The sequence below is a fragment of the Myodes glareolus genome, chromosome 10 (genome assembly GCF_982192425.1).
Source record: "Myodes glareolus chromosome 10, mMyoGla1.1, whole genome shotgun sequence".
Lineage (NCBI taxonomy): Eukaryota > Metazoa > Chordata > Mammalia > Rodentia > Cricetidae > Myodes > Myodes glareolus.
This window is the reverse complement of record NC_142035.1, coordinates 400,647-421,337: the sequence shown is the minus strand read 5'-3', so window position 1 is coordinate 421,337 and position 20,691 is coordinate 400,647. Positions and strand designations below refer to the sequence as shown.

At 48.1% G+C, this 20,691-nt stretch overlaps 1 protein-coding gene and 1 non-coding gene across 4 annotated transcripts in view; both read right to left on the bottom strand.

The window, feature by feature from the left end:
• Positions 1-13,660, bottom strand: part of Zbtb46 (zinc finger and BTB domain containing 46) — a 74,800-nt gene extending 61,140 nt beyond the window's left edge. The window contains exon 1 of one of the 3 annotated variants that reach the window (XM_048441378.3): positions 13,518-13,660. The gene's annotated coding sequence lies outside the window, so the exon portion shown is untranslated. Of the gene's footprint in view, positions 1-12,528; positions 12,681-13,517 lie in introns of those variants that run through there. The other 2 variants (XM_085696852.2, XM_085696851.2) reach the window with 2 other exon arrangements.
• Positions 13,661-19,297: 5,637 nt separating this feature from the next.
• Positions 19,298-19,593, bottom strand: LOC146892702 (signal recognition particle RNA). The gene has a single exon (XR_015004321.2).
• Between the last annotated feature and the right edge of the window lie 1,098 nt (positions 19,594-20,691).

The window sequence follows — 20,691 nt, the reverse complement described above, 5'->3', positions numbered from 1 at the left end:
TAGGAAGGCCAGGCAGAGCCTGAACCTCTGACTACCCACAGCCAGGTGAGACTGATAGCCCTCAGGCCACCTAGAATCCCAAAGTCATCATAGGGCAATGTCTTTCCTGAGAAGACAGAATCTGGTTTCCCTACCTGCTCCTCACTAAGACGCTGCCCAAAGCACTGACTTCCCAGAACAGATGGAAATTCCCCTGCAAGCCTGTGGGTAGCTCTGACAGGATGTACCCTCACCACACGTCTGGTGCAAAGCTTCCGGGAGCCCTGTGCCCAAGACCAAAGCAATGTAAGAGTCAGGATACCTTGGCTCATGCAGAACTTATGGTGTATGGTTTAGACCTAGAAAGAGAGCCTATGGGTCACCCGGGTGTTCAATAACCGATGACATTAACACGCCTAGATAGGCAAGCAATAACGTTTACACAGGGTTCTGTGATGGTTGAGTGAAGTACTTCCTTAACTCAGTTCCTCTCTGCTCAGATGACAGCTCCTTTCCTGCCCCATGGTAGAGCACAGACTCAACTTCCCGAGTTCCAGTGTTCTTAGAACCAAACCCCACACCTCAAGTGGCACGTCTAGTTCAACTCTACTGTCCTGGAGGAACTGAAGAAGTACGTTTCGTTATGGATAAAGACCATTTATCTTGAAGGAAAAAAACTCAACAGCAAAAATAGGTCTTAATTCCAAAACAAGAAGCATACATTAAAAGATTCAAAGGAGCCAGGTGGTGGTGGTGCGTGCCTTTAATCCCAGTACTCAGGAGTCACAAGCAGATGGATCTCTGTGAGTCTGAGGCCAGCCTGTTCTACAAAGTGAGTTCCAGGTTGCCCAGAGTTGCTATATAGAAAACCACTGTCGCTGGGTGGTAGTAGTGCTCATCTTTATTCAGTACTCAAGAGGCAGAGCAGGGGGGGGAATCTGTGTGAGTTCAAGGCCAGCCTGGTCTACAGAGCAAGTTCCAAGACAGACAAGGCTGTTAAACGGAGAAGCAACAAACAAACAAACAAACCAAAAAACAGAGAAACTCTATCTTAAAAAAAAAACAAAACAGAGACTGGAGAGGTGGCTCAGAGGTTAAGGGCACTGACTGCTCTTCCAGAGGACCTGAGTTCAATTCCCAACAACCACATGGTGACTCACAACCATCTGTAATGACATCTGGTGCCCTCTTCTGGCCTTCAGGCATACATGCCAGAACACTGCATAATAAATAAATAAATAAATAAATAAATAAATAAATAAATCTTAAAAAAAAAAAAAAAATGTACATCTCAAAGTAAGTTTTAGTACTGACCACTGAAGTGGCAATCTTTTCATAAGAAAATCCTCACTAGTTGGACATCTATCTCTCCTACATTAAGGGGGGGGGGGTGAGCAGGTGCGGTGACTCACTCCTGTAACCCCAGTGCTACAGAAAGAGAGGAAGAAGGTCATTCAATGTTATCCTGAGTTACAAAGCCAGTTACAAGCTAGTTTTGATGAGGGGGAAGGGGAAGGAGAAGTAAATCTAAATTTGTGGGTTTTTTTTTTAAAAAAATTAAATAGAAACCAACTTAAAATGAGAGAACTGAGACATTTCTGAGGTTAAAAAAATTTCACAAGACATTCCTATGTTTTATTAGCCAACAGCAAATTTAGAATTCTTTTTTAAAGAAAACAGGTTTTCAATTTTATTTTAAAACTTGGATTAATCATCACATAGGTGATGGCTAGTTTAAAGAATCCATATGAGTCTCCAAACAAAAGTCAAGTGTACTGCTTCTTGATCTTTAGCTAAAGTATAAAAGGCACACATATCTTTAAAAGTAAAACCAGGGCAGATGAGATAGCTCAGTGTGTAAAGATGCCACCACCTTGACACTCAAGTTCTATCCCTGAGACTTACAAGGTACAAGAAGAGAATTGACTCCCAGGTGCATACACACACATATATACAAACAGAGAGAAGGGAGGGAGGGAGGAGGGAACGGGAGGGGAGGGAGTGGGAGTGAAGGGGAGGAGAGAGAGGAGAGGAGGAAAAGAAATGCAGTCCCAGGTAAAAGCACCTGCTGTACAAGCCTAAGGACCTGATTTCAGACCGCCAGAACATGTGTGAAAAGCTGGGCACACGCCCATCCCCAAGGCTGTGGAACCATTGGATCTGCTGGCCACCAGTTTAGCTCCAGGTTCAGTAGGAGCTCCTTTCTCAAATGAGTGAGATAGAGAACAATAGCGCAAGATACTGGACAGACTCCTCTGGCGTCTGCACACACACCACATATACAAATAAATTAAAATCTTAAAAAAAAAAACATTAAACTGGAATTTAGGTGAAAATGTCATTATTACACACCAGCAGAAGGACCAACCCATTACAGGTGAATTTACACTTCTGTTTCCCTTTGGTACTCCTCTGATCCAGGACACTCACTCCATTCTGTTTCTCTTTGGTGTCCTCTGACCCAGGACACTCACTCCATTCTGTTTCCCTTTGGTACTCCTCTGATCCAGGACACTTACTCCAGGTCACTAAGTTATGGACCCCACACAACGAATGTCACAGAACAGATTCCTCAACAACAAAGAGGGAATTTTCCCAGAAAAGAAAGTCCAGAGACCTCAGCCCACCATAAGACAGTTTGGAAAACTGGGCTCCAACCTGAGCATGCTCAGTGTGGGGCAAGTGGGTTTCTAGGTGTGTTGCTATGCTGGCCCTACAGGGTAAAGGGCTCAAAGACAAAATTAAATGTCTGAGATTTGCTTTCAATTATTTGAGAAAAAAAAAAAGAGGGTGATAAGCGAAATAAGCAGAGTGGAGGCAGGGGGATCTCTGTGAGTTCAAGGCCAGCCTGGTCTACAGAGCGAGTTCCAGGACAGGCTAGTCTACAGAGTGAGTTCCAGGACAGTCAGAGCTACACAAAGAAACCCTGTCTGGAAAAACAAAACAACAAAAAGGTCTAAAATCTTAAAAGTTACATATTTATGCAGGGTGGGCACTATACCACGGCATGATTATGGAAGTCAGAGGACAACTTACTGTTCTCCTGGTTCTCTCCTTTCACCATGTGGGTTCTGGGAATCAAATTCAATTCCTCAAGCCTGGCAGCTAGCAACTGTAACATCTGAGTCATCTGACCAGCCTGCCTAAAGTTATTTTTTTTAATACAATTAAGGTATAAGCAAATGTCACTTTTACAAAATTGGAAGAGTGTGTAATCAAGCAGTAACAGTCACACGTTAGGCTCTTTCTACCCTGGTACCTGACTCTACAGATGTGGTCCTCATCTTCTAGCCATCTTATCCCTCTGGAAAACCTACTCATATTTGCAGAAGGATCTACCTCAAGCCAGGGCCACACTCAAAGCGACCTCAGGGATAGCAACTCATCTCTGCAGTACAAGTGCTGCAAGCTGGACCACGGAAGTTCATTTCAGACAAGCAGCGTTCTCATAGCTGACCAACAGCTGACCATGGCTGCCACAGGTACCTTGGAATGTCCCCTTTTAAATTCTTTATACAGAGTCAGTTCTCTCCTACTTTTGCATGGGTTCTGCAAGCACAAGTACCTACATGTCTCCTACAGTTTCAGGGATTGAACTCAGTTTGGCAAGCTTGCACAACAAACATTCTTAACTGCTGAGCCATCTCTCCAGTCCCATTCCCTCCTCTTTTTTTTTTAAATCAATGTAGCTGGGCAGTGGTGGTGCACACCTTTAATCCCAGCATTTGGGAGGCAGAGGCCTGCAGATCTCTGTGAGTTTCAAGGCCAGCCTGGTCTACAGAGCGAGTTCCAGGACAGCCAGGACTGTTATACAGAGAAACCCTATCTCAACCCCCCGCCAAAAAAAGACATAGCCTAGGCTAGCCCCAAGCTTACTAGTGATAGATGATTCTAATCCTACTGTCTTCATCTCCTAAAAACTGAGATTATAGGTGTGTGCTACCACAACTGGCTTATTGTTTGTTTGCTTCTGTCGTTTTTATTTGGGTCAGGGTCTCACCATTAACTCCCTGGCTGGCCTAGAACTGTGTAGACCACAACAGCCTAGAACTCCCAGAGATCAATCAGCCTGCCTCTGCTTCCTGGATACTGAGATTAAAGGCATTTGTTACAACACTGTACTGGCTGGTTCTATGTATCAACTTGACACAGAGTCATCAGAGAGGAAGGAGCATCAGTTCCTAAGTTCTATACAAAGGTGGTCTGAGTAGGCCATGGGGAGCAAGCCAGTAAGCAGCTCCCCTCCATGGCCTCTGCATCAGCTCCTATCTATGGGATCCTCCCTGTTTTGAGTTCCTGTCCTGACTTCCTTCAGTGATGAACAGTCCCAACTTGCTCTTTGGTCATGGTGTTTCATCGCAGCAATAGAAACCCAGAAATAGAAAGACAAATACCCAGCCCACCACAGGCAGTATTATGGGATGTTGGAAATCAAATCCAGGTCTTTATGTATATCAGGCAAGTACTTTATCAACTAAGCTATATCTGCAATCTTTATATCTATCTGTACCTCAAAGCTGAGTGTCAAATCCAACACACAATAAAATTATTTAATGTTTCTATATCATAAGCCAAATCTTCCCAAGTTTCCATACCTGTATTTCAGGATTTGCTGTTCATTTCCAGGGAAAATATTTCAAATGCCGTTTTGGGGCTGGAGGCCCTGTTCAGTCACAGAACACTTGCCTAGTATATGTCACGGCCACAGGTTTGAGCCCCATCACCACATACACATCCCACAAAATATCTTATCTGCTGCCCAAGGAAAAGAAAGAGCCAGGACCCTAATATGATCAGATAGCACAGATGGGAACAAATGAGGTAGCACGACAAATATGGAGACCCAAAACCTTCTTTGGGGACAGATGCACAGTCTCAATAGCTCAGTGGCCTCCAATTGCCTGCCAGTACTCTGGTCTCTACTTCTCATCACACCCAGAATGTCAATCTCATCCTTCCTTGCTTCTTCCTCTGCTGCATCTCCCTCCAGGGTCCTGTCCCGTCACTAAAAGAGACACTCCAATCTGTCTTTACATCATTTACCCTCACCACAGTGTCTGGATCACTGTTCACTGCTAACCCCCAAGCTGAAAACCCTCTTGCTTCAGGCTTGGGCATGTGCAGGTTCACAGGACATATGAGCTGACTTGCTACTAACTTGCCATCTCTGTTGTGAATAACAAGACTATCAAGGATATCGTAGCTGAGGAAGGTGACAGCTAGTAACGCTTGGAGAGGTCGTGATAAATGCTAGACTGAGCAAAATCTATGTGGGAAAAGTGTCAGAGCTGAACAGGTCTGTGGAGGCTCCGACCTCCAGCACTCGGGAGGCAGAGGCAGGAGGATCTCTGTGAGTTCAAGGCCAGGCTGGTCTACCGAGTGAGTTCCAGAACAGGCTCCAAAGTTACAGAGAAACCTTGTCTTGAAAACTCCCCAAAAAACAAAAACAAAAAACAAAACACCCTCTCTCTCTCTCTTATTAAATAACAGGGATGCTCCTGCCTGAAACAAACGAAAGAGTTGAGATTAATGACACTTAACAATTAGATATTTCTTTTTTTTTTCTCCCCAAGACAGCATTTCTCTGCGTAGCCCTGACAGTCCAGGAACTTGCTCTGTAGACCAGGCTGACCTTGAACTCACAAAGATCTACCTGCCTCTCCCTCCCTAGTGCTGAGATTAAAGGTGTGCACCACCACCATCTGTGTGCTTTAAATATCCTGACACACAAGTGGATTCAGGGTTAGTAATCCCAGGAAACAGTATCTTCTATATTACTCCAAGTTCTCAGAACAGAAGACCACGGGGTGGCTTGCCCATGTCATACTGCCCAGGAAAATCTCCTCACTTGGTGAGCACAACAAGAGCCAAAAAACTCTAACTTTCTCTCCTGAAGTTTCCACAGGAGAACCATGCCCTCAACTCCAGTGTACAGGAAATTCTCAGTGCTGTTGACACTGTAGGCATAGATGGAGGAAGCCGATCCACTGGAACTGAGAAAAGCTGGGAAGTAGACATCCTGCACAGAGCAGCTGCCATAATGACTCTGGTAGGTAGAGGCAGCCAGGAAGGAATGTCCTGAAGTGACCCCCAATCACGTGCCAGGGTGCAACCCTTTCCTGTGGGACACAGGTCCCAAACGGGAATTTGCTGAAAGCCTTGGAAACATCCCCAGAGCTGACATGTGAAAATATGAAAAACAAGTCTGAGGGATGTAGTGGCTTCTGAGGCCCAATCAGAAGAATGCAGAAGACTAGGTTTACAAGCCTTTGGGTTCACTGATGGCCCACAAGACCAGGCTCAGCAATACATCAGGATTGGCAGCTTCTTCATACTCCCATGCTGAATCTGAAAACATGTTTTCAGGAACAAGTCCAGTCAATGAAGGAAAACAATGACACTCACAGCACCCACACTCTGTGTCTACAGTATCCACACAATGTACACATGTCTTCAAAACACATACACAGCATCTACATATCCACACAAAGTATCAATACAGGGCACACAAGATACTTATCGTACTCCACATATGTGCACAGTACATATGCTGCCATACACTGCATGCCTAGTACCCAAACTCCAAACTCATAGTACTCACATGTTGCATACACAGCACTCACAAAGCAAGCATACTACATACCATCCACACAGGCACTGACACTAACATCACTCACATATTACACACACAGCACCCACACTCTGAACTCACAGCACCGATACACTGACCCACAGCATTCACAAACTACATACAGTGAAAATACAATGTATACACAGTACCTAGATGCTACATGCACAGCAGCCACAAAAACTCATCCCACTAAGAGTATGAATACATGAAGAAGAAAAAGACAGTATTCCAGGACACTTCATCCATGTTCCCCAGATCACCTTTTTCATTTCTGCATCTTCCTCTCCTCTGTCCCAGTGTCTTTCTGACCTTTGGTGTCTGGAACTCTGGGCCAAGGAGTGGCTACTATTAATGACAAAACTGCATTTGAAAAGAGAGATTTTGAATGCAGCAGAGCCTTAGGTGACCCAAGGCTTCGTCATGACCAGACATTCAGTGTGGAGTCTTATGCAGGCTTCCTGCATATACAAACCATATACAAAAAGTCCAAACAGCAAGATCACCTTCAGGTTTAGCAGGTCCCCTTGAAATATAAGAAAATACAAGTATTTAGAAGGTCACAGATTCTGCTTAAAATTGTAAAATGAAGAATGCCAGTTGCACCAGCAAATTGTTCCCAGTTTGTCCTCATCTCCAAATGAAGATGAATAATTTCTTCTTTCAGAAATTCCCAAACTGGCTTTGAACTTCCTAAATAAAAGCACACTGCCACTCACAGGCTTCGGTGCTTTAAATGGGATAGAATGAGAGCACAGAACAGACCTATTTTGAGCACCAAGACCGTGGACCACTTTCCCTTTACAGCTCATCTTCAATGGGTATACGGTAGAGACAGGATGTATCAAGTCAGACATAAACCTCCCGGGATGACCATAGTGAGATCTCAGGGACTGAAAAACATTTAGCAACCACAACTCCACTGAAATTGTACCCAGCAAAAGGCACATGCTACCATGTCTGACTAAATTAATATTATGTGCAGGGCTGGAGAGATGGCTCAGTGGTTAAAAGCACTAGCTGTTCTTCCAGAGGTCCTGAGTTCAATTCCCAGCAACCACATGGTAGCTCACAACCATCCATAAAGAGATCTGGTACCCTCTTCTTGCCTGCAGGCATATATGAAGGCAGAACACTGTATATATAATAAATTTATATTTAAAAAATTTTATGTGCATGGATGCGTTTTCCTACATGTATGTATGTGCACCACTTTCATGCCTGATGCTTTCAAGAGCCAGAAGAGGGAGTTTGATCTCCTGGAACTGGAGTTACAGATGATTGTGAACCACCATATGAACACTGGGGATCAAACCTGGGTCCTCTGGAAGAGGTATCAATGCTCTTAACTACTGAGCCATCTCTCCAGCCTCCTTAAGATTTTGCTTTGTTTTGTTTTTCAAGACAGGGTTTCTCTGTATAGCTTTGGAGCCTGTGCTAGAACTCACTCTATAAACCAGGCTCACAAAAATCTGCCTACCTCTGCCTCCCAAATGCTAGAATTAAAAGTGAGCTCCATCACTACCCAGCAAGATACCTTTTAAAATACATCATTCATGTGAATTTCTGTATCTTTCCTATTTTGTGGGCAATTGAAAAGACAGCCAGAAGTTAGAGAAGTACTGGCAGAAAACGTAGAAGAAATTCAGTATACCTCCTGGGCACCTGCAGAACCATGTCACCCACAGGAAGGGTCTTGTGAGCTGAAGACAAGCTATGAAAGGTAACATATGAACGTAATCACGTCTCATGCCCAGTACGACTACCTTTCTGTCCTAGATCTACCAGCTCTCACCAGCAATCCAACATCCACAAAGCAGAGGAAGACATAGATAACTGGGTGCCAGCCCTGAGTGAGATACTGAAGGTCATTTCCTCAGGGTACCTGTAGAAACTCCAAGACCTCTCCTCATCTTGCCTGCATTCTCTGAGATGTTTCTCACCCGCATTTGTTAGTTGTAGTCCCAGACTGACCTAAGGTCTCCATAGCAGGTTCTGAATGCCAAAAACAGTCATAAGAAACCCTGGGGACAGGCATGATGGTGTATGTATCTCTGAGCCCAGCATTCAGAAGACAGAAGTATCTTGAGTTCCAGACCTGTATGGGCTACATAGCAAAACCATGCCTCAAAAACTGAAGAAGGGGGAAAAAAAGAACAAAGGAAGGAAAGGCAGAATGTCTGCTAACACAACTCAGAAAACACATCTGTCGGAACACAAAAATCTCAGCGTGTGCTTCTCAAAACATACTGGCGCTTCCCAACTTGCTACTCTGATAACTAGGTTAGCAATTTTTTAAATCCAAATTATGTTTTTAAAATACTTAGTTGCTTGGTGGTAGTGGCACATAAATTTAATCCCAGTGCTACACAGGGAAACCTTGTTTTAAAAAGTAAATGAATAAAAATAAAAAAATGCTTAGTAATTTAAAAATATAAATCAAAGATAAATGTCACTGATGAAACTCTGAAATTCAGTTAGTCAACATAAAATCTTATATAAGTCGTACGTAGGTCAAATTTGACTTATTTTGTTTTCCTTTCAGTCATTCATAAAATAACCTGTCAAAAAGTGTTCCTCTTTTCTACCTTGAAGCGATACCATCAGGCGCACACCACTAGTAAACCGGAGCACAAGCCTAAGGGAAATAAAAAGGTGGTTAAGCAATTATAGCAGGAAAGCCTGGCTCGATGGTGTCCACCTTCGCTCTAGAATACACATGATGTCGGAGGCAAAAGGATCAGGAGTTTTAGGGCATCCTCAGCTACGTTGTGGGTTTGAGGCCAGCCTAGACTATATGTAACTCTGTCTCAAAACAAAACAAAAAGAATAGAAAAGACTGGGTGCAGGCTCACAGCTATAATTCTAGCATTTAAAAAACTGAGAGGAAAACTGCCTCAAACTTGAGACCAATCTAAGCTACATGCAAAGTCTGAAGCCATCCTGGACTAAAGAGTAAAATCCTATCTCAAAAAATAAGAGGAGGAGGAGAAAGAGAGAAAAGAAAAGAGCCAGTCTACCAACTCCATATTCTCAGAGTCCAGCTCTCATGACGAGTCCAAGACCAGAACTGGTTGGGCCAAAGACAGAGTAGCAACAAGAAGATAGAAAATCATGACTGGAACAAGTTGGCAGTGTTTCAACGACTTGTCTTTTGGTCTTAATAGAACATTTCCCTTATCTGTTTATTTTTAAGGGTCAGGCCACTCAGCAAACTCTAGGAACAAAAATTTCCACCCACTCCTAGCCAGAGGATAGATTCAAAGTGAAAAATTTTTTTTTTTACACAAAGACAGGGTTTCTTTGTGTAACCCTGGCTGTCTGAAAACTCACTCTGTAGACCAGGCTGGCCTCAAATTTAAAGACTCATCTATCTCTGCCTCCCAAATGCTGGGAGTAAAGGCAGCAGCACCACCCACCACCACCCCAGCTTCAAGGGAAATTCTTAACAATTCACCATTACTCCAGAGAATTTAATTAGAATATGTCTTTAGAGCAGATAAAAGGCTTACTTTTTTTTTCAAAAATGAGAAAAGCAAAACAAAACATGAAGCTCCTGAAACAGGCTGCTTAAGGCAGATATGTAAATTAAATGGAGACAACTGTTTCTAAAAGTTTCTTCTCACTCACAGCTAAGAGGGTGCCCAAGTACAGCAAGTGTGAGGAATTAGTGCAAGTATTTTTCTGCCCTATACACTAAATGGGACTCTTCAGTTCTCAGAGGCTGGTCTAAGACCTCATGGAGTACAGTACAGCAGCTGATCAGTGCCCCAGAAACCAGACCACAGGGACAGAGTGGCCCAATTTCCCTTAATTTGAAAACCCCCACACAAGGAGAAATTTGGGAAGTTCACTGTTAAAACATAATTCAGTTTAGCAGTATTTGTAAATAAGACATCTTCAGCAGTAACAGCTCTCCCACATTTTCAGGAATTTTCTATGAATCTTTGAATCATTTTGTCCATTTCTTGATATGTATGCCCTGGTTTCTCTGTTGCTATCTGACTAAGGAGCACCAGAAGTCACAGGGAGGTGGACAGAACTGGCCTGACCCTGTCATAGCTGGTGCAGAGTGCTGAGTGTCAGCGGTGGCCTTGGGTCTGGACACAGGACAACTTTACATTTACATAAAGCAATGGAACACGAATAGAAATTCTTACATTCAAGGTAGCGTCAGTGAGAAGCTTAATTAAACGTTGTCCTCGGGCATGCCTGGGGCGAGACTGGGTTTTGAATTTCTAAAAACCCAAAGTGAGTTCTTTCTACTATTCTAAAGAGAAAACTGGCAATAACCCCCAACATAGTTTCCCTTCAGAAAAAAAAAAAGAGAACAACCACAAAATTTTCAAAAATAATGCGAAACTTTTATCTACAATAACTTCTGCCAAAGTACCACTATCATTTACTTAATCTTTTCTGCAATAATATGGGAGATGTATCTTAAACTTTACAGTTCAAAGTACCTAACGTCACAAAATATACCAAAACGGAGAACTCCTATTATAATAAACTTTGCCTCATTATTCTCGTGGAAACCCTTCCATAAATTTCCTTTTGGTGAACAAACTATTCTCTTGCCGAGTGGAAACACTGCCGTGCACAGGCAAGACAAGAACCAGCAAGAGCGGAATTCGCGAATCTGCACCCAAATGGGAAGTTAGCCTAGAGGATGGAGTCAACCCAACGTTCTGCAAGCGAGAGACAATGCACCGTAGGAATGCTCCGTGCACAGGTGTCAGCGCCCAGACGTCCACTAAATCCATTTTCCAATTAGCATTTCTTTAAATAGGCTGATAACAATTTCGTCACTGTAACCTTCACTAAATGCTCGCTCTGCGTTCCTAGCGTTAAGAGCCGGAGGAAATTCACCGAGAATTTCGGTCAAACTTTCTTCTGTTTATATTTCTTTGGGTTAGAAATTATCTGTCCTTCGCCCCATTTAGCTTGTTCCCCCGGGTTCCAGGATTCAGTCCTATTGTGTATGGCTGGTTCCGCCTACTAATATTGAAATCGCTAGCCATACCAGGGAATCCCCCAACTAGCCAGAACCCTCTCCATGGTGCAGAAAATTCCAGTTTTACCCTCGGGATTGAGTTGTCGGACACTGACACTCGCTAACCTGTGAAACTGACAGGTCTATTTACTGGGAAACAAAGACGCGACTCGTAGCGGACCCGGTTCCCCTGTGCGCCCCGTGCGCTCCGAGCGCCGCGTCTCATCTGCGCTCCCCTCTCCACAGCACCGGGAGGGCCCTGCACCCCAGTTTGGCCCATGATTAAAATGGAAATCTAAAACGACCGGCTTTTGACTTCTGGGGAGACAATGACCCCCAAGAACCCCAGAGCCCACGTCCCACAGTTCTGACTCTTGGCAAACTCGGCGCGGGCGGGTCCGGGTGCGGCTCTGCTGCGCGGGCGGGGGACGCACAGGGCGGCACGGGCGGGGGGCGCAGGGACGCCCCCGGGCTGCCTCCTGGGGCCAGGCGTTGACGCAGCAGAAATTACCAGCTGGAAAATTCCCCTTTCGAAGGTGACTAAGAGGGACCCCGGCGGTCGCAGTGGCTGCCAGAGGTGCCAGGGAGCCAAGGGGTCGGGCAGCTCGGCGCCGCGACCGCCTCCGGGATCAGCCCCGCGGGAACCTGCCGCACCGCGCCGCCCCGCCCACGCCACTCGGGCAGTGGCCCCACGGGCCTGGGTCTCAGTCCGCCTCGTCCCCGAGCGCCATCGCCCCCAGGAGGGCGCCCCCGCGAGGCGGGACGGGGCGGGGCCGGTGGCAGGGCGGGGGCGCGCCCTGGCTCACAGCAGCCAGGGCTGCAGCTGCCCGGCCCCCGCTCCGGCCCAGGCTCCGGCCAGGGCTTCGGCCCCGGCCCCGGCGTGGTGCGCCAGCCCGGCCGCGCGGACAATGAAGCTGGCGCAGCTTACCTGTGACCCCATGGGGCGCCGGCGCGAGCGGGCGCCGTGGGCGCGGACCGGTGATCGCGCGGCCACCGGCAAGCGCTACGTCCGGGAGGGTCCGAGCTGCGCGCTCGCCCGGGTGGCTCGGTCCGCCCGCCCGTCCGTTCGTCCGTCCGTCAGGCCGGCGCGCGCCCCCGCGCTGCTCCAGCCCCGCGGCCCCCGCGCGCCCCGCCCGCGGCCCCTGACCCCGCCCCCGGCGCGCGCCCGGCCGCCGCTGATTGGCCCGCGCTGCGCCCTGGCCTCGGCCACCGCCCCGGCCCCGCCCCCGCCCCCGCCTGCCGGCCCCGCCCCCCGCTCCGGCGGCAGGGCGCAGCGAACTGGCCGGGGCCGAGTAGCCGCCGGTGCTCCGGCGGCCCACCGCCCCCCCGCGGGGCCGGACAGCGGAAGTGCGGGCTGGAGCTCGCTGGGCATTGTGGGAAGCCCCCTCCCATGGGCTTGCGAGTGGCAAGGAACCGGGTCCGTGGGTCCGACGCTCCCGCCCTGCGGGCTCGTGCAGCCAGAGACCACCTGATGGGAGAGGTGGGCTGGACAAGGACACCGCAGCGGGGTCGGGTGGGCGCACCCCGCGTTGTCCGCGCGCCTATCCCTGGGGACGCACGAGACCCAGGGTCGTGGCTGTCTCCGAACCCCGAGGAGCCGTCGCCGTACGCGCGTCTCCCAAACTTAGCGACTTCCAGGCGCGCCATGGCGGTTCGGCGGGCCTCATGCTGAGCGAAGGAAACACGCTCTAGGGGCGCGGTGCCCAGAAGGAGCTGGTCACTGTGCACCCCCGCCATCCGGGGACCTGGGCGCTCTCGTAGAGAAGCGCGCGTTGAGAAGCGGGCCACGTGGCGGTGCCTACAAGCGGTACTCAAATAGAGCCAACTAGGAGCATTGGCTGCCGCACGTCGGTCTTGTCATCCAACTGCTGTGGAGAGCGTAGGGCTCAGACAAGGGGCAAGAACCGCAGTTCTCACCCAGTGATCGCATCCCGATTCCCGTATAGCTAGGGATGGGTCTCTTCACCCCGCCCCCAGTGGTGCGGTGCCGCGCGTCCCTTCTGGCATCCAGTGTCTTCGAGCTTTAGGGGAGCTGGGACGGGTAGCGTACATTCCTGGCTGGCCTGCGCTGGGGTTAAAGGCCACCACGCTCCTGGGCACAGCGGAGGGAAGGGAGGTGAGCCTGTGGCTGGCCAGGGACGTGAAGGAGTTGAGCCCTGCTGGGCCAACCAATAGCAAGGCGCCCTGGGCTGTCCGCGCCCTGCCTCCTCGAGGGGCCAGCGCCGCGGAATTCCTCTGGAGGTGGGAGGCGCCCGCCCTGGTGGAGGATTTCTCCTGTTGTGTGAGGAGGCATTCACAGGCGGCAGTGGGAGGGCTGGCGGGATGGGATTCTCCTTGAGTGAGCAAGGGCGAGCAGAGGTCTGGCAGTCAGAGTTGAAAACCTGGGATACTCCCTCACACTTCGCTGGCTCCAGGAGATGGAGCCTACCCACCCAGGGAGATACATGCCCTACCCACCCCTCATCAGGCATCCAGGCTGGCACTCGTGGTCCAGGTGTCCCTAGCCTCATTCTTTCTGCTGGAGGACCCTCTTGGTATAGCTGGTCTGAAACAAGCTCCCACTCCACCCCTACGCGCACACCCCACTCCTGCCTGCCTCAGTGTGCCTATCATTGGAGTAGGGCTGACACGGTTCTGACATACTGCTCCTGACCTCCGGGAGAGTCCGTCTGGGTACACCTCCCTATGAGAGGACAAAGGGCACTGTTCGTAGAAGTCCTTAGACTATCCTCTTTCTCAGTTTGGTCTCTGTTGCAGTCATGAAGGAAGTGAATCATGAGGAGACCTGTAAGGTCACTTTCCCTCAGAGAGAGCCCCAGTTTCTCCCAAGGTAGCTAGGCACCCAAGACATCATGTTGATGTCATGCTGTCTGTTTTCCATGCAGAACTTGAGAGCAATAAAAGAACCTTGCCCATGAACACAGCGGAGCCCAGGCATTGTTCAGGAAACCCATGAGAATCAAGCCTGTGACGGAGAGAGGTGGTGGCACACACCTTTAATCCCAGCACACGGGAGGCTGCATCAGGAAGTGTCACAGATCTCTGGGAGTTCAAGGCCAGTCTGGTCTGTGTAGTGAGTTGCAGGACAGACTCCAGAGCTACAAAGAAACCCCGTCTCCAGAAAAAAAAAAAAAAAAAAAAAAAAAGAACCAATCCTGTGAGTCTGTGTCCAACACTGACAGGCCCACTCCATATGCCAGAAGGGCTACTCATCTTCATAGGAAGTCTTATTGAGTTCTGAAATGAGCCAGAACAAAGCAGACACTCCCTTTCTCTAACACACAAACACACTCTTGCACCTCCGCCCCAGCAGCATTACCAGTGATTGCACCAAGACCTCTCTGTCTTTTCTGCTCCAAAAACCAACAGCAGGGTTCAAAGCCTGGACATAAAGACAATGCAGATTGAAGAACAATCCTCCTGAGATGAGACAGACCCACCCTATCTCTGCACTGTCACTGTTCCACGAGCTAATAAACCCCATAATTGTTTAAAACCCCAAACAGCAGCAACTGCAACCTTGTGTCAGATGTGAGGGTAAGAGAAGTCATAGCTGAGCCAGCCCAGGCATCTTGATGTGTCTGCTTTGATGTGTTACGTTTAACAGAATGGCTCAGGAACTCACGGTTCTTCACACCAGGTGACCTGCCTTACAGATGGCTCTCAAGGATGGACAGATAGGTTGACCTCAGTTGCACTCTGACCATGGCATTCTACAGCCAACGCAGGGGTCTGTCAAGGTTCCATGAAGATGGGCGTGATCCTTGCTATCAACGATGAGTAGTAGAAATGACATGTGACGAAACAGATGGCCGGGGTCCTGCAGCCTGTTGAGGCCATTGCATAGTTATCCCCAGGACCTGGAGAGATGGCTCAGTGTTTTTAATAATAGTATTTTCTTAGTGATTTTGCATAGGACCCACCCAAATTTGGTTCTCATTCAGATCCACATTGTGGTAGGTCACAACAGCCTGTAATCCCAACTCCAGGAGATCTAACACCCTCTTTTGGCCTTGATGAGAAGTCAGTTGCACGTGTATATATACACACACACACACACACACACAATTTTTAAAAAGTCTAGTCAGATGTGGTGGCTTATACACCTTTAATCCCAGTGCTTGGGAGGCAGAAGCAGACGAATCTCTCTGAGTTTAAGGGCAACCTGGTCTACAAAATGAGGTCCAGGTCATTCAATAAAACCCTATCTTGAAAAACAATAACAACCACCAAAAACTCACCCCACCTACCTGTATGAGCAGTCAGGAGACCATCAAGGACACACCAAATCCCTGAAGTGAATTAGTAGCATTGGGCCACTCATTCTTGGGGCCAGACCAAGTGTGCAGCAACTGATCAGGTCATGAGTGTGCTTTCCCATAGAAAGCCCTCAGAATGTGCTCCTATCCTAGAACACCACCATGATAGCCATTAAGAGTGCCATGCGGCTGGCCAAGCCCAACATCCTCTGTATACCTAAGAGACCCCCATGTGTCGCTTGCTTTGCTGATAACCTACCCTCCACTGACACACCACATAGCTTTCCAGGGGCAGAGAAGCAAAAAGGGGTCCAACCTCAGAGGAAGCACTGTGGAACAATAGAGAAATCAGGGACTTACTTGCATTTAGCCTCAGGATTTGCTTTATAAGTAATAGCCTGGGAGGAGCTTTGGAAAAGAAAATTCCAGAAGAACAGCAAATATCCCTACTTATCTAGTAAATGTACCACCCCACCTACCCTATCATTGCTAGGCATCTTCCCCCAAGGCAGCATTTCCTAATCTACCCCCAGCTGGGTTTTCAGTAGCTGTCTTTGTTTCAGTCACTGGTCAGAGAGACTGCCTGTTTATCCTCCAGCCAGTGGTGTTACTCAGTCGTCCCCATGGCAACAGACCCGAGAGTCCTGCCCCCTTCCAGAAACGGCCCAGAACCTGTCCCTGCTCTCTCCAGGACTCTGCTGAAAGTCCCTATCTAGAAAAGCCAAGAGCGGGTAGGAAAGAACGACTATTGCTGTGGACTGGGGATACTGGGGCTGCCCAGGGAACCGCCCACCACACATCAACCTGGTCCCATAATGAAACTGAAGCCTGCCTTAGTCTGCCGCAAAGACCCAGCCATGGGAGGGGCTTCTCACCCCGGCTTCCTGGGCATAGCTTGGCCAGGTCTAGAGCCATCTGGACCTGCCCTCCTGTCCAGGCCTCTGCAAGACTCCCCTCCAGAGCTGCTCCAGGCCAGGGGCTACCTGCCAATTGCACGGCTGCCCCACCCCAACTGTCCTCCAGGTTTGTGTCCCTGCCAAGCCCCAACTGCCACTCCAGCTGCTATTGCCAACTGTCGCCCCATCTCCATTCCAAGTGCTCCCTCACCCCCAACCGTCCTTCCAAAGTACCACAGCCAACTGGCAGCTCCTTGCTCTCTAAGCCTTGCCTTCCACCTACCAGCTATGGGGCCAGGGCTCAGCATTCCAGAATTCCCTGCATTTCCAATTCTGTAAGGAGCAAAGCCACACCTGCTGTGTTCGTGGGCTGGGAGAAGGAGATGTACTGAGGTTCAAGACCAAGAGAATAGGTCAGGGCCAGGCCTCAGCAGACCAAGGGGAAGAGACAGGAAGAATAAAGCAGGGAAAGAAGAGAACAGGGGAAAAAACAGAGCAGAAGCAGAAGATCTATCAGCCAGACCCCTGTGCTAGACCAGCACAGGGGCAGGAAGCAGCCTCAGTGCCCAGTCAGAACCAAGTATGTACCTTGGGTAGAGGAACACCTTACTAGGCTGTGGGATAGTGCTTTCCTCTGAGAGTTTCTAAGCAGCTAATCCCAACCACAGGCCCTGGGAAGGTCCTGGCATAGGTCAGGAACAGTCCTGCTCCACCACACCCTCAGATGCACACCAGCCTTCCACACTTTAGAGTGGATCTGTTCCTGGGTCTCAACTGGTGCCCTGGGCCGGTCTGGACGCTCTCTCTCTCTCTGTCTCTCTCTCTCTGTCTCTGTGTCTCTCTGTCTTATTTATTTATTTATTTATTTATTTATTTATTTATTTTGGTTTCCAAGACAGGGTTTTTCTGTAGTTTTTGGAGCCTGTCCTGAAACTAGCTCTTGTAGACCAGCCTGATCTCAAACTCGCAGGGATCTGCCTGCTTCTATCTCCACGAGTTCTGGGATTAAAGGCATGTACCACCAACCCCGCTGGGCTGTCTCTTAAGAGTAGATTTTCCACATAAGTTTTAACCATTTCAGCTCCCAGCTAGTGTCTTCTTTCCCCTTCTGCATCCCCAAAGCCCCTTCTCCACCTTTATCCAGTGATATTTCTGTGACATGTCACTTCTATAAAGGGATACTTGCCTTATCCAACCACAGGTTGTAACCCTGGCTATTCCAGGGCACCTGGAGTCTTCACCAGGCCTTGGAGACAAAACTGTTGCCCTCACTGGTACAAGTCTGGGGCTGTAATTCCATCTCAGTAGCTCAGAACAGACAATGAGGACTGGGCCTTAGTCCCAGCTTTAAAGCCACCACTCCCCAGAGGCTACAACCTTCTAGGCTCACATTGCACAGGTTGGTGATAACTCTGCAGATAGCACCACAGGCAAAAAGGAGCACCTGGCTCTACTTGGTATTCCATTTGAGAGTTCCCAGGTCTACTAGCCTGAGACATGCTAGAGGAAGAAAAATTGTTGAGTCAGACTAGTCCTATAAGGAAGGAAAAGGCAACATTTTTCCTGAATACCTACTATGTGCCCAGCATTTCCCCATTGATGAATTACTTTCTTAAAGTCACCCGGCCCTTCATCCTGAGCTAGGGCCTGAGACAGAAAGTGAACAGAGTGACTGTGACCCACAGAGGACTGTGGATGGGGCTCTGTCCTGCCTTTTGAGATGTAGCCCCTCGCTCTCACCAGGAAAAGCCCTCTGGGGTTCCCCCAAAAAACCAGAAGGGACCTGGGGAGATAGCTACTGAGTTAAAAGCATACACTGCTCCTGCAAAGGACCCAAGTTTGGTTCCCAGCGCCAAGGATGGATGGCTTACAACAGTCTGTAACTCCAACTCCAGGGAATCCGATACTCCTGGCTTCTGCAGGTCTGCACTCGCATGTATAATCTCAAAACACAGATACATATAATTTAAAAATAAAACTGTAGGACCCAGCCATGACAAGTTCCATAGAGATCTGAGTCTCAGTAGTCTTCCCTAAGGCAATACCTGGTTGCAAGAAAGACCACAAACTGCGACTACACAGACACCACTCAGGAAAAGATCATCCAAAGGAAATTCCTAACGTTCCTACCTCTGTAGATAGGATCGCCTGCCATCACACACCCGTCAATTTTCACCAGGACACCCCCACTCTTAAAACCCTGGCTGTCCTGGAACTTGCTCTGTAGACCAAACAGGCCTCTGTCTCCCAAGTGCTGGAATTAAAAGTGCATGACACCACACATCCAAGAGAATGGGTGTGGGGCTGAAGAGATGGCTCAGCAGTTAAGAACTCTGGCTGCTCTTCCAGAGGGCCAGAGTTCAGATCCTAGAACCCACATGGCAGCTCACACCTGTCTTTAACTCCAGTTCCAGAGGATCGGACACCCTCACACAGACATACATGCAGGCAAAATGCCAATGCAGATAAAATTAAGATAATAAATAAATAATTTTAGAAAAGAGAGAGAGAAAGGGCATGAATGCGTGTTTGCACGTTTGTGTCCTTCCTATGTTGCCCAGTCTGGAGTGCGGTATCTATTCACAGGTACAGTCCCACTACTGATCAGCACGAGAGTTTTGACATGCTTCATTTTCAACCTGGGTGGGTTCATCCCTCCCGGTGGGTTCATTCCTCCCTTAGACAACCTGGTGACCTGGGAGGTCATCATATTGATGCTGAACTTAATGTGACCTGATCCACACAGCTCAGTATAGCCTAGAACTCCGGGACTCAAGAGATTCTCCTGCTCAGACTCCCTAGTAGCTGGGACTATAGGTGTGCACCACCTCGCCTGGCAGAAGACACCTTTAAAAATACTATACTGCCTTCTCAGTTTCTGTCCTTGACCATTTCCAGTTGGAAACACTTTGAAGCAGAGTAATATTTTCTTCTGGCATGATCCAGCCCAGCTGTTTTCTTGACTTTGTTTTAGAAAGAATCTCTTACATCATCTAATATGAGGTTCACGTACTCATCAAAGTTAATAATACAACTCTTATACAGCCACATCTGAATTTGAGATCTGAAAGACCCGGATAAATCCAGACCCCTCTCGCAGAAAGAATAGAGCCAAAAAAAAAAAAAAAAAAATCTAGCAGGAAAAATAGAACCAAAAATCTAGCAGGGAGAGAAGAACCAAAAATCTAGGTTAGCCGGTTCAGTGACTCTGTTCTAGGAACTAGCTGACCATAAAGTTAGATTATAATCTTGAGAATAATCTTGAGAAACGGGGAGTTACCCCCTTGTGATTATCACTGGTATTTTCGGAATTTTCCAATGACGCCCTCCCTACCCACTCTGGGTTGTGGTTTCTTCCCCTAAATACCCCCTCTCCCAGCTACTCGGGGTCGAACTCCTCTACCCCTGCGTGGGAAATGAGTTTCTACCCCAGCTGGTTCCTATCAATAAACCTCGTGTGATTGCAGCAAGGATGGTCTCTCATTAGTTCCTGGGGGGTTGTGTTATCCCGAGATTTGAGTGAGAGTGTCCCTGCTCCGGGGGTCTTTCAGATCTATTTTGCAAGTGTCTGAAGATGTAGTTCCAAAGCCCAGAGCTCATAGGCTGTTGCATAGGGTACAATGGGCTGTCTGCACAATCACCTTCTGGACCTTCTGGCTCTGGCCGTGGTTATTCCATGGTGGAAGTCACAAAACATAACTGAGATCTTTTAAGATTTGTGTATGTGCCTTCTTGTCTGTGTGTGTACCACATGCACACAGTGCTAACAGAGTCCAGAAGAGGACATTAGATACTCTGGAACTGTAGCTCAGTGTGCTTGTCTAATACACAAGGCATTGGTTTGTCCCGCAGTGCCCTCTCTTTCTAGCTATATATGCATGTCTATGAACAAATTTGCATGTAGACAGATATATGTAACTGAGATTTTTTTTTAAA